The 14,583-nt window shown below is 41.8% G+C and overlaps 1 protein-coding gene across 2 annotated transcripts in view; it reads right to left on the bottom strand.

Moving 5' to 3' along the window:
• Positions 1–14,583, bottom strand: part of ANXA2 (annexin A2) — a 49,610-nt gene that overhangs the window by 18,503 nt on the left and 16,524 nt on the right. The window contains exon 1 of one of the 2 annotated variants that reach the window (XM_079318134.1): positions 1,758–1,895. The exons of the other annotated variant lie outside the window; for it this stretch is intronic. The gene's annotated coding sequence lies outside the window, so the exon portion shown is untranslated. Of the gene's footprint in view, positions 1–1,757; positions 1,896–14,583 lie in introns of those variants that run through there. 2 annotated transcript variants of the gene reach the window in all.

The raw sequence follows: 14,583 nt of genomic DNA on the forward strand, positions 1-14,583 counted from the left end.
ATCCCTGAAACTCCTTGGTAATGAAAGAACATATGTTTAAAAAGCAGCCCCGATCTTGATTTTCAGGGCCAGCTCACACACATGGAAAAATGGAAAAAAACCTCAGTGTTCCATGGAAAAGTTTCAGGTATGCACAAACAACTTCATTGCTCAATAAGCAGAGTTAGCATTTTAAGAAACAATTATAGTAGGCAGAGCAAAGGGTGTCCCCAGACATCTGAGCCAAGCCAAGAGCAGAGTGAGAGAATGGAAACTCTTCCACTTGGAGCACACTGGTGTCCAAGAACTAGGGCAAGCCTGTTAACAGAGGAGATGAGGGAGAGTGAGGGGGATCTACAGCATCTGCTGTAAATGAATCAAGGGCTCAAAATCATTAATTTATATACAATGCTAAGCAGGAGTAAAAACAGCAAAGGCTCCATCTCCTCAAACCACCCAATAAGGTTTAGCACATCATTTAAAGCCACTATTTGGAGCAAAAAAAAAAAAAACCCAAAATCATTTTTTAAGAAAAGCATTTCAAAATCTATTAATCTGCACTACCACAAACATACTTGAACTGTTTTCTTCCATGGGCATTGCTAATAACCCAGGAAGTTCCATTCCAGGAAGATACCATGTACATACAAAATTAAAGACTTTTTGTTTCTTTAAATTCAAGTTATTCTCATTTTTGAGACTTTACAAGAAAACCTCTTTGGGTTTGGCTTTTTTTGGATTTGTTTGTGGTTTTTTTCCTTTTGTTCATCAAGGCAAACTACACCAAATACTGGCCAATGGAAACTCTACCCACTAGGGCTGCTGATCAAAACCAGCTCTAGCAGCAGAAGGCACACACAGGGATGAATCACTCAGGGACATACTGGCTCCAGAAGTTTTTCACTCTTGACCTGTACACCGGGTCTAGATATAGCATTTGAATATGAATATAAGAACTAATGTTAAACAGAAGTAAAGCTGTCACATACAAGCACGCAACTGACTTCTGCAAAATTATCCTGAAGTAATTTCACTTCTCTTTCAGCTAAAATACCTGGCAACATTCCTCTGCCCTACCTCGCCTCCTCACTGGAGGCGGTGTCCGAGCTGACAGTGCCAAAGGCAGAGCAGGATCTCCGCAATTCCGCTGCTGGCCGGGCAGGGTGGGAGCAGAGCCCCGCCCGAGCGGGAGCGCACGGGGAGCATCGCACCGGCACCGGCACCGGCACCGCCCTGCTGCCGCACCGGAGGGGATGGGATGGAATGGAATGGAATGGAATGGGCCCCTGATCTGGCGGGCTCGGGGCTCCGCCGTGCCTGCGGGAGCAATTCCAGCCTCGCTCCAATTGAATGAGCTCCGCCTTCGGCGAGCCTGGCTGCCCCGCACAGCTCCTCCGCGCCGAGGAGCGAACGGACAGTACCGTGCTCAACCCCGCTGAGCCTTTGTGCGCCTTAACGACCAGAAGAAATGACTATCCAGGGAAGTTTGACTAAGTTTGGGACCAGTTCCTTTTTCCTGAGCGCGGTCGCCACACCCAGAGTTGCTGCGGGGCGCAAGAAGCTTCCCGAGGGCTGCCTCGCCCACGGCCCCACCGTCCCGACGTGGAACCGAGCACAGAAAAACGGCAGGCGGGGAGGGCTGGAGGAACAGGAGCCGGGCGCGGCAGGGGCCAGCAGCCCCCAGCCCGCCCCGCATCCTGCCCGCGGCAGCGGCTCCCGCAGCGCGACCCCCGCCCGGCCCCGGCCCCGGCGCCTCCCCCGCTCCGCCGCGGGCTCACCTGGCTGGGGCGGGCACGGCGGCTCTGCCGGACACTCGGGCGGCTCCTCGGGCGGCTCTGCCAGCGGCTGGGGCCCGCAGAGCTCCGGGCGGGGTTTTGTAGGGCCGGGCGGGCCCTTCCCTCCCCGGCTCCCCCCCGGCAGGGCGCTGACTCACCCGGCCGCGCCCGGCTCCGGCGCAGGACGGGGACGGGGTGGGCAAGGTTAGGGCAGGAGCAGCCTCCCCCTCCGCACCCGCGCCCCGCCGGGCGACCCGAGGGCTCCTGAGCAGCTCCCACCCTCCGGCCCCGCTTCTCCACCTTGCAGATGGGAGTCCCCCGGTGCCCGGGGAAGGGGCCCCGCACGCCTTTCCCTCCCCAGCGCTGCTGGAGCAGCAGGTGGCCGCAGCCCGTGCTCGGAGCCCCTCGGAGCAAGGCGGCCGTGACAGTGCTGGGGCTTTGGGGCAGAGCACAGCGCACACACCCCGATCGCCCCCGGCCCCCCAAGCCGGGCACTCCCTGCCCCGCAGCGAGAACTGGGCTCGTACACAGCAAACCAGGATCGCTGCACTGTGCAGGAGGGGCCCAGCCTGCTTCCTGCAAGCCTAGATGTCTGGCAAAAGCAATAAATGCTAGAAGAATGAGACATAAGCTCTGTTCTGAAGTTGACTGAATCATGCTCAGATAACCAGAACAGTCCTACCACACCCAACACAGGGACAGTAATCAAAGCTTCTCCCAGCCCGATAAGTGAAAACTCAATTACAGAGTCCCAGGTGGCACACTTGTAACAAATGACAAATATAGTTTAAAAGTACTCGCAGATCTTCAGCTGGATCACTTGAGATGACTTTCACCTCAACAGCATGGACAATTTACAGGTCATCCACGTTAAATACTGCAGAAAAACCAAGCGCTCCCCACCCCCAATATTATCGGTTATTCCTGTAATTTTCTTAATTCCCTGCAGGTGAATCGATGTACATAGTTCTTTCAAAAATGTGTCATCGCCCAGTCGATTTGATTTTGCAGAGATATTTGTCTCTGCCAGTAGAAGTATTTTTTGTAGGCATAGAGAGAGATGGCAGACACGGGGTAAAAAAGTTTTAGGCTTAGCCAGGTGCATAAAAACAGTGGTGGCAAAAGCTGGAAAACATAAAAGAGACAAGAACACAGAGACACTAATTTCTGGGATGAAACAAGATCAGCAGTACAAAAAGAGAGAAATATTAGGAAATACTACACTCAACTTCAAACATGGAGGCAACAGAGTGGATGCATGATCTGGTCATTCTATAAGGTGAAAATAATGTTAATACACCTTTTCTGGTTAAAGAGAAGTGACATGAAGGGGAGAGCCACAGGAAAAGGAATATAATGGAGCAGTGTTTTGTCAGAAAATGTCAGTGCCAATATTGCATTAGTTTTGACACATTAGCCTTGTTTATGGCAAGGCCACTGTGGTTGTTTCTGTGTATTAAGGAACCCGTCTTTCAAAATTAATTCCTGGTTATCCCATTTCAACCAGTATCTGTCACTAACAGTTAAATAATTTCCCTCTGCTTTTCAGGTTTCTTAGGGGAAAAAAAAAATGGAAATGTTATTCACAGATCAAAAATACTTACAGTCTAGAAGCAACAACCATTCTGTAGTGCAGTATTCATCAGAGGCTTTAAACACAGATTTGCAGCCAGAGAGCTAATTTGCCTCCTAATGGCTGCATAATCCCTCAGGGGACAGTTTTTTAAACTCCCATCTCTTGTCAAACATTCTTAATACAAAAGCTGAAAAGCATAACCATAACACCCTCAGCTAAAGAAAGTGTTTTCAACATATACATTGCATTTTTGTATACAATCTGCTGAGTCACATATTAGAATTGAGGAGGAACATAATCATTATCTAACCATTTATCTTTCAGTCCTCTATTGCAGCCTGTTTCAATGACACTACTACTTCCACTTCCTTAGAAATTTATCTTTTTAACAATTCAATACTTCAAACATGAAGTAGATCATATACCACCATTCATTTTGGCTAACCACATCTTCATGTGAACAGTTGGCAAGAAGTTTTGTATCAAGCGAACTGTTACTATAACCAACAGCTTCAGAAATGTCTCTAACATCCAACTCAACCTCAGAATCACTCACTGACCTCAGTTCAAAATAGACAGGAGCCTCTCTGAACTTATACAAACTTCAGGGACTGCTGAAGTGATTTCAAAAGAAAAAAAAAAAAGATTGACAATAGAAGAAAACCCAGTATATTCAGTCATGAAGATACAAACTTACTCAAACATGTTACAAATTCCCTCAATTGCTCCCTGTATATGTAGGTCAACTGGCATCAAAGGCACTGGTCCCAGCTGGGGAATTTAAGTGGTATGAACAGCAGAAAACAGTCACGCTTTTGGCAGAAGAACCAAAACCTAATAACAAAGCCATTGATCCTGCCCATGGAAATAAGATATATTCTTCATACCTTCAAGGAAAATGTCTGCAAAACCAGTGATTTAAGGAAGGCAGCAGTCAGAGTGAACAAACAGGAAAGCCTTCTGTTATCTGCCAAACAGGGAAAGGGAATTAATTAATGGGAAAACAGCAGCCAAGTGCCAAGTGTATCACTTTTTAAAATGAGACCTAAGCCTGTATGTCATATAGGATATTTCTGAAGATTTACCCAGAACCTGGAGGGCTTGTATAGCACCTATTCCAAGGGGTTCTGGTCCATGACCACTGCTCCTGAGCACTGCTGCCAGCTTTAGGCTGGATAAAGGGCTGAGACAAGGACTGCACTTACTGCAAGCCCAGTGTCTCTCTGTGTCTGACTCACAGGTATTTACTGGAAGAAACAGGCTTCAGATAGTAAGTCAGTCAGTGCCAAGAAAGGTTTTCAATTTATTTGCACATTGTTTGGCCCCTGCACTCCTTTAAAATATCTGCATAGAAGGTGATATTTTAAATTGCCAGCAACTTGTTCAGCTGCAATTCCCTGTCTGGGACCTGGCTTCCTGCATGCTGACCACAGCAATCCAGGAGAGCACACTCTGCTTGGCTGGGGCTGCACAGAGTCCTGTGGATGGAAAAACAAATATAATTATGCCCACTTCCCATTCTTCCTTCTGATTGTTCTCTGTGATTGATCTGCAGCCTCCAGTCTATGGACATGCTGTAGGTCCATTTGCTCCATCCTCTCAGTGACATTACTGTTGCCAACTCTACCATTCTTTTGTTATTGTTTAATATTGTTTGATACTAATTTTATCTCTTTTTTTTTTCCCCTCCCTCTTTCATTTCAAGATACCATTTTCTTTTACCTCACCAACATCATTTTTCCCTGTCATTATCTTTTTATCATATTACTGAAGGCTTGATGTGCTTAACTTGAATACTCAGTTAAAGTTCCCCTCTAATTCAAATTTATCTTTGCAATAACATCCTTGCATATGGGGTCACTCCAGCTGATTTTTCTCTCACTTCTATTTTGCTTCTCCACCTACACAGATCTTGCTCACCTATTTCAGGACACTGTCTACAATCAGTCAACACTGCATTAACACTGGAGGTATGAGGGACACAATTCTGTCAATATGTATTGCTTCAATTAAAAGAAAAAAGAGAGGGGAGGGAACAGGAAAAATAACTTTCTGCTCTAGGTGTGACTGAGCCTCTGTTTTGTGTTGCTCCCTGATTGTGTTGCAAGAGGATAACATAAATTCCATTCTGATAAGCATATGGATCAAGCAGACCTCTGGGTGTTGTTTCTGCATCTTGATTATTTGTGTCTAATTTGGGAACTGCCATGACACAAATACACATGGATTTGTTATTACCTCTCATGGTAATTACAGGTTACAAAGACAGTTAAGTATAAGTTAAGTTGTGCTAGTTGTGTTCCCAGGGTAACAACTTGGGAAGTTATTGTGTCTATGGCTACAGATGAAAGAAGGAAGAACTCCTGCTCTGCACATCTAAACTGTGTTAGTAAAACTCTATAAACAATTAAAGGGTCGTTTTGCTTGGGAGAAGGAGAATTATGTTTTGGGTTGTTTGGCTTTTTGGGGGGAGGGTGGAAAGAGTTTACTCTAAATATTACAGAACTGTAATCCCACATTTTTGAAAAATAGACTGAATATCAGAATACCAATGCCAACTTTTATCTAACACAATACCAGAGAACCAGACATCTTGTTAGGTGCTCCACCTAACAACCTAAGCCCTCAGATCAATTCTATTCTGTGCACTCTCATTCTTACACTACATGCACATTCCTGCACAAATGTTATTCTCCACTCAGAATTTAATTTACTTGAAATAATCCCTTTTTAAAAGCAAGACTTAATCTTTGGAATGATCTTCTGTGTTGGCCAGATCTCTAGTATTTTGTTACTTGTGTGTCCTACAAATGAAGCATTGGCATTGGCTGGTTGAGAGAACAGAGTGAATGTAGGCACAAGCAGTGTGTTTATGAACAGATCATGCAGGTTAAACACTGGCTCCCTGGGCTGCCTGCCTTGCAGTGCTGTGGTTTGCTGTAAGATCTTAGAGTTGCCTTCTGACTGATCAGGCTCCATCTTTCTACTGTTAATTCTTCAGAGCAAAGTTTAAGCATTGCATCTGCTAAAGAAAATGGTAAACAGCATTAATTACTTCATCAAGATACAAAAATAAATTAGGCTCATCGAATTCTTTCCAGTTTATCATCACCTGTTTCACACAAAGTCTATGTTACAAGAAAGGTGATGTAACCTTGTTTATGGGGTGTATTTTAGCAATCACTGTGATTGACAGACACGATGTGTTTGACATGCCCTGAAGTTACTCCCTATGCAGAACCTCCAAGTGTCTCACACATAAGAGCCTGACAGTAAATGCTCCTCAGAGCCAGTAAAACATTTACCTATCCACCAGATGGCTGCATCTTGAAGGTGATGTCTAAAAGCTTCCTTTTATATCCTGATACTGTTTCATCACTGGATTTGCCTTCAGCTACTTCTCAGCTCTGTATAGGAGAAATAATTGTCTGCTGTTCAGTACCCCTCTCCTGCCACCTTCAAGAATATTTGACTGCAACCTTAGCTTGAAGTCTAACTTATGGTCAACTGTTTTCTTAGTTTAAACTCTAACGTAGTTTCACATATTTTTTTCCTCATCAGTGTAAATAACACCATCATCCTCATTCTTCTACCTTTCAATCTCAGTGAATCCTTCAACCCCAAGCCCACTGGCACAAGGAGTTTGCCTCCACAAATAACCAGATGCTTGAGTGACTTTGGATCCCAAATCAAGACAAGAGAGGAATGAAACAAAATATTAGGTAAAATTACAGTTATGGTCAGAAAGAAACTCCTTTAGATACTCACAGAAGCTAGTAACAAGCAAAACTTTCTTGGGATACACATACACCTAAATAAAGTCTCTATCACTTGGCAAAGCTTGTAAAGTTTAGGTCACTGGGGTGCAACCCACTGCACTGGCTGTCCACTGTTGAAAGAATCATCTGTGCTCTGTCAAGATGCTCAGAAGGAAGCAAACCCCTTTATTACTCCCATCTAACTGACACAGCTAACATAGACCACCTACTTCAAATTTGCTGTAGACTTTTCTCCTAACACACTCCAGGCTACTGCACCTTCTTTCCTTTGCTTGGCATGAGGACTGGAGTAAGAGAGGTTTGCACATTAAGTGACACAGAGATCCAGCCAGGGATATGCATAATGAACAAATATAAACCAGCAACTCTGATAACAAGTGTAGCAAAACCTAGAAAAGTCACTCCTCTAGCATGTGTTTCTCATGAGTATTACTTGTATCTGGAGCTCCAGTCCATTTCTAACCTCAACTGTGAATCACCAGCAGTTTGGCTTTTCAGTGTGCCTCACAGCTGTAATCATCTAGTGACTAGGAGAGGTCTCCTAGATACACACAAACACAGAAATGAAACACTTGCCAAACCCCGCCGGTATTGGCAGCTTGAATAAACTCCAGTCTTTACATTGAATCAAAGAGTGGCAGGATACAGAAACAGTCACTATGTGTGTAACCATGTTTTGGTGCATTTCTGCAGTCCCTGGGGACTTCCCGATGCCTCTTGCCTTTTCACACCAAGATCACACAGTCTGAGGCAAAACCAGCACTGTAAAGCCTTGTCAGATATTAAAGTTTACTTTCTGTTCTCAGATTATCATGAATACCCTCAACCACAGTTTAATGTACTTTGGGTTGCAGAGCTGCAGTTCCATCTGAATCCATGCAGTTCCTAGAACTAATCCTTGAACTGGTTAAAAAAACAAAATCTCAAAATCAAACCCACTATGCTGAGTTCAGCTTGCTCAGTAATATCAGCACAATGCTGCTGCTATAAACAGACTACCAGTATACATTAAGGGGAGATTTTGAACCCATTTAGATATCACACTGCTTAAAACTATCACAGCTGCCAGCTCTAAAATAATGTTCCCCAGACAGGCACCACACTGGAAAACTAGAAAATATTACCAGTGCACATAGCAGCCCCTGACATCATCCAGTCCAGAGCAGCATGAATAATCACTGCAGAGTTTTTGGCCTGTCTTGCCAAAGGACAGAAACAGCTACAAAAGATGGAAGCTGCCAAAACTCCTCAGGGATTTTTTTTCCTAGGAATAGTGTTAAAAGCTTTAAGTTTGTTCTGCTTCATTGTTTCCCATCATTATGTGCTCTTTCCAGTTTGGTGACTCATAACACAAACAGTCCCATGGTTTGGATTAGTTTTCTGGCCTCAGCAAAAGTACTGGGGAGGCTGTCACACCTTAAATATGTAGCTAAGAATATTGGGGAATAATTCTGAAAGATTCAAGGAATCTAATTAAGCCCCACCTAAACTTACCCTTTAAATGCTTATACACCAGGCTCCTATGGCAAATCCACAGGCTGCTAACTACACACTGCAAAATTTATCTCCTTGTTGTTTAACATCATGCCACCTCTGAGATGACCCAGGAAAATGAATTTTAAAATCATTTACAGTGAGAAGTTCATTGAGAGAAGTCAACATACAATTTCTACCATAATCTGGAACACAGCTAGAAATTTTCAATTAAAATCAATGATTCTGTGAAATAGCAAGAAAGGGATTTTTTTGTGGCTTGTTTTCAAAACATATTAACTTTCTTTTAGTACAAAATAACATAAACCATAAAATTTTGAGAAAGTTCTTGCATGATCTGAACTTCATTATCTAAATTAGGATCAGCTGAGGTACTAGCTGGGAATGAATGATGTCTTGCAAGACAAAGGAATGCCACAGATTCCTAATTACACAGAACTGTCTACACTGATGTTTTTGTTGCTCTTTCAAGTGGCAGCTCACAGCTTTAGAGAAAAACTAAGGGTAGGAAAGTTGACTTCAAAAAGCTGTTGACTGAGTGGCTGTTACCAAGAGATTAATTTTTGCCAGGCAGGCTAAGACTTGTTTTTCCAGGTCAGAATTCTAAAACTAGAGATCTCTTCTTCTAATGAGTAAGAAAAAATATAATAAAAGCCTATTGTTTTAGCATGGAGCACACATAATACTTAACATTTTCTCATTTGACTGCAGATAAGCCTTCAGTAAACACTTCTACAGGAGCTGGATAACTTTCAGTGCTGTGTCCTGCACATCAGCAGCCAGAGCTCACATCAGGGACAGCTGAGGAGACAGAACAAAAGGCAGCACTGCCAACACAACTAGAGGTAATTTTCAAACAACTTCTCAACACTAATGCTACCACCCCCCAGGAAGTTATTAATACAAGAATGAGCAGCCATCAGTGTGCACAGAATAACTGAGTTCAGCAGAGGAAAGAGCCCAGCTGGCTGATCAGGCATGGAAATCCAGCCAGCAATCATCCATGGACCACAGAAAGCCTTTGGGAAGGCTTTGCCAGCACAAAGAACTGTGTACAACACTTTATCTTCTCAGCTTGTCTGTCTGGGCTGGGAGAAAACCTATAAATGGAAGACAATGTAGTATTTTTTTTTGATAACTAGGACGTTCTGTGAATTATCTTTCCAGAAGAGGATACAAAACTAACTTATTTATTTATATATCCACACCCAATTTTTCTGCTTGCTATTTAAACAACCCAAGAGGCTGGTGACAGGTCTCCTGACCCACAAGATGCTTTTTCTCCAGAGATATCAACAATATCAGTACAAAATTCTCTCCAGGCTTCTCAACTCCATGTGCTGCTTTTGCACTAAATGAATCACCCTAATCAATCTCACAGTGCATTCTGCTGAGGTTATTTCCAAACAAGCCAAAGAATTTCAACTTTCATGCAAGTACTTGTTAATTTACAAATGGTCCAAAAGCTGTTGAAAGTAGCATGTGCAGCTTTGCAGTAACTATACATCCTTTTTATTTCATTGCTTCTGCTATAAACAAAGAATATGCAGAGAGCTGCACAAGGTTACTGTCCTCCTGTCAGTCAAGGGAACAGAACTGCAGTTAACTGCAAGGTTCTGAAATAAATAGGTTTTGACTGCTGAGGTAGCTTTTAACTACAAGACCTGCTCAGCCATGGGCTTCTGACAGCTTTTTCCTTCTCTCTTTTTTAAAACTCAAATTTAATCCAATCATTAAAATATTTGTTGAAGTGCTCTGCCCGCTTGGCAGCACAGCCCACATGACACAGAGTGATGGATTACTTATTTCAGCATGAATTTTTTTTTTTTTTTGCATTCCTCATGGGTTTTTATTTTGAATTGTTTGTGCCAAGATTTGGTAGGTGGAGCTTTTGAATCAATTGCAGCAGACCTGGCACAGGGTGGCACTCATGCTGTTCACTCAAATATGGGATAAACAAATGTTAAAAGATAAAAATCATGAACAAACATGAGTTTTCAACCTTTTCAAGGTTGCATCATTATTCCAAATATTGTTTTTAGTGTTGACATTAAATTCTAAACAAGAAATCTCATTTTATTTATAGATGCTTTAAAACAGTTCCTTAAAGATATACCAGAAGCATTAATGTCAGCATGAATTTGACTACACTAGTACTTAACATGGGTATTTCTACATTTATTTTCAGGAAATTCCTATATTGTTCTCTCTATGCTAAAGGATATCAGAAGAAGAAAGAGAACTTCAGTAAGAAAAGCTATGCTGCATCATTCCTTTCAAATCATAGCAGAATGCACAGCAGCTGTGGCAGAAGCATAATCTTAGGGAGAAGAGAGTAGAAGTCACAGCAAGACTTTCTGTTGGATCTGTTTGGGAAAATAGTCAAACTCTCAGGTACACAGATGCACCCACACATCAGGGAATTAATCTAGAAATTAATCTAGAAACAAACTGAGAGTATGTGCTGCCAGCAACTGATTCTGTGCCCAGATGTACAGAATTGGACACTTTTTCCTTCAAGGTCTGAAAAAGCACTAGAATGGTAAAAACCTTTCTTTTTTTCACAGTTGATCACCTGAAGGTACTTGCACATGAACCTACATAAACACTGGAAGTCTATTTTGAGATCACAAAGAGTCTGTATAAGGAAATGCCCACACTTTCTGTCTTTGTGCAGAGGATGGTATTTTAACTCTGTGACCTCCCCAGGAACACCTTTAGGACATGTGGAATAGATGGGAAAGAGTCTTCATTTGGTATTACTTCAGCATCTTTGATGCTGTTTTGTGAAGGAATTCATGAGCTCCTTTTCTACCTAAACATACAAACTATCCTCATGGTGCTCCCATAGTGCAGTGCTAGCCAAGGACAGACTGCATTTAGATTATTTTATCAGCATTAGAGTATCAGAGTTTCGTGGTTTTTATTTCTTTGAAGGCATTAGCTTCTAAAAGCCTGAAATTATGCAAGAATTCAGGACTATGTGGACAAGGCAGTGGTGAGGAGTGGACAGGGAATCTATAGGTGTCACTTCAAAGTAAAATTCAAAAAATATAATTTCAGTTACGTGTTGTTGAGCATTAAAAGGCTTGAAATACTCAGAAGTATTTCAAGGTTTATTAAAATCTACAATTATTTTAAAATTCTAGATTACATTTGTTCAAAGGATCCTGATGATACCTGCCATGGTAGAGCTTGCCCTTTTCTTTTTCCCCAGATTGCATTCACTTGGCAGTACATGAGAAATGAGAGGCTTGTGGGATGTTCTGGAGGCACAGACAGGTAAGGTGACATTCCTGGCCACTCATGCTGCCATACAATGGAGGAATCTCATGCACAGGTGAAAAAGTGTTGAATAAAGTACCTCTGAGTTAAGTTCCAGTGAAATTGAAATCTATTCATGCATGTTTTGGAGCAGTTGGTTCTGCACTGAGGTGAGAGCTATCCCATTTTATAGCTTTTGTCAACCAGTTTCCTTTCCCTTCTGGCTCCTCTCAAAAAGAACATTGCCCATTTCAAAAAATAAATAAATACTTTTGCTCTATTAGGGCTATCAAAAATAGGAAATGTACACTTGTAAAAACATGCTGTGAATACTCAGAAGGATGTGGTTGCTGTTTTCCATTTCCAGAATCAAAGAAAGTCACACATGCAGACTTCAGCAGGGGGAGAGATTGAAAATGGTGTAATTTCTACCAGCAGAACTAGAAGCAAGTTTAAATGCAGGTCAGCACTATACATTCTAAAAGACTACACCTGATCTGACTTTCACACTCTTTTGGAAACAGGCTTTAAAACACAAGGCAAACAAATCAGTAGCAAAAGAAATACCTCTTCAAATGGCTCAATAATGGCTACTGACCTTCACATCCTGGAATCCCTTGCTGTTGGCATCTCCCACCTTCCAGCATCACAATGGATGGCTGGTCACTTGGTCCTAGTTTTCTGTGCTTGCAGCTGCTAGGCTACATTAGAAGAAGAGAAAAAATGCAGCAAAATTTTTCTAATATATTTTACATGGACAGCTTCTACACTTAAAAGTGTTTGCAGACAGAAAAGGTGAAGAGATTTAGCCAATCATATATGAGAATGGAAGCAGTTTATCAGTGCATAGTGCAAATGACATTTAAAAACTCTCATTACTACAGAAATAATAATAAAAAAAAGATTTCACAGCCAATAACCCATTCACACTAACATAAAGAACTGATAAAGTTCCATGGTTTTGCACACAGTCACCTCAATGTTAAGTCAGAATGTTTCCTCCAGTCCTCCAAAACTGACTTCAAACTGTCTGAACACCATACAAAGCCATCCATTTCATCTCCTAATGAACCAGATCCATCAGTGATCTCACAATATGGAACACCTCAGAGGCTTTCCTCCATTCCTGCTGGTTTGTAGCTCAAAGCTGAACCAAAAGAACTGGTCATGGACAGAGTCTGGCACTACTCAGTATTTTTAGGTCAGCTGGATAATTTGACAGAGTCAATTTTGCCTGATTTTGCAGATGACACCACACAGGCAGAAGAGGGAGGTTGAGGGGACAGATGAGCCATTTTTCAGAGAGATTTGGACAGCCTGCATGGCCAGGCCAACAAGAATTGCAGGAGCTTCAGCAGAGATAAGTCCTGCACCCACAACACAACAATGCCAAGCAGCAGAGGCTGCTCCATTGCAGTTCTACAATTAGTACATTATAATTAGTAATACACCAGTGTAATGTAGCTAGCATAGAGACAGATGAACAAACAGATCATACATTTCTGCCTCATGAAACTGCATTGGGAAATCAAATTCCATACAAGTCTGGCAAAAAGTTTTATATTTACAAAATGAAAACTGCCTTGAATCCCCAAGACAGAGTCAGTTATCTGGGAAAAATGACTCACAACTAAAGTATTCCTATTATGAGAAGTCACTAAGGGCACTTAGGATTTTTGAATCAGAACTATTTGTAAATTGCAAACACAAGTTCAGTTTGTCAATAACTTAATACTGGGGATAAAACAAGCAGTGGTCCAAAAAAGAATAAACTGAATAAATATATCTAACATTTGGAAAAAAGCCACACCAGAAAATGCTGTGTATTTCACAAAGAACATTTTAATATACACTCATTATGGAAGCCTAATTTCAATAAAATCCCTACCTTCAGGATTTTTAGCAGGTATAGTCTAGTAAACAGTTTTATTTTTACCCTCATGACATTAAAACATGTCTTATCAAGTCCCAGTGAGCAGCAGAATGCTTGATCAGATGTGTGTACTTGGTAACAGTCCAAACAAAAGACTTGGAAGAACACCTTTAAGAAATGCAGCTCTCCTGTTACTGTTTTACTTGTTCAGTTGCACTTTAAGTTTCCCAATGCAACTTTATTCAGATAAACACAGCTTTTATCATTTATTTGTTACACCATTCCAAAAAGGAGAATGCATTTTGGTTAGCTATTTAAAAGCCAGTAGACACCAGGAGTCAAAAAAGCTAAATAATTCAATCCAAGTTGTTCCCCTATACACAAAGTAAAATATATCTTTAAAATATGTGAGAACAAAAATTTGTAGTGAATCTGGAAGAACTGGGAAAGCTGAAAAGCTATATTTCTCATTATATGGTATTAGAGTTGGTGTCAGCCACTGCTTCACTCTTCAAGATGCAGCTTTTCTATAAAAATCACCAACAGAAGACACTCTGTTCCTGCAGCCACATCATTTTTTTTCTCTGACTGATTTTGAGATTCTCTTGAAACATGTCCCCTGAGGTACCAAAGGGTTAAAGGTTTAAGAATGCTTCAGCTATTGGAGCCATTTCTCCTGCCAGCTTCTTCTGCCTCCTCTGAAACTTCATGAAACTTCAGATTTCTTGTGTCTCTTGTTCTTCTCCAGGCTTATTCCTACTTCAGTTGCATTTGGTTGAATTTAGTTTTCCACTTTTTCTTGACTTTTCTTTGCTTGCAGAAATTCTTCTTCAGCTTCTTTGG

Source organism: Erithacus rubecula (genome assembly GCF_903797595.1).
Source record: "Erithacus rubecula genome assembly, chromosome: 14".
Lineage (NCBI taxonomy): Eukaryota > Metazoa > Chordata > Aves > Passeriformes > Muscicapidae > Erithacus > Erithacus rubecula.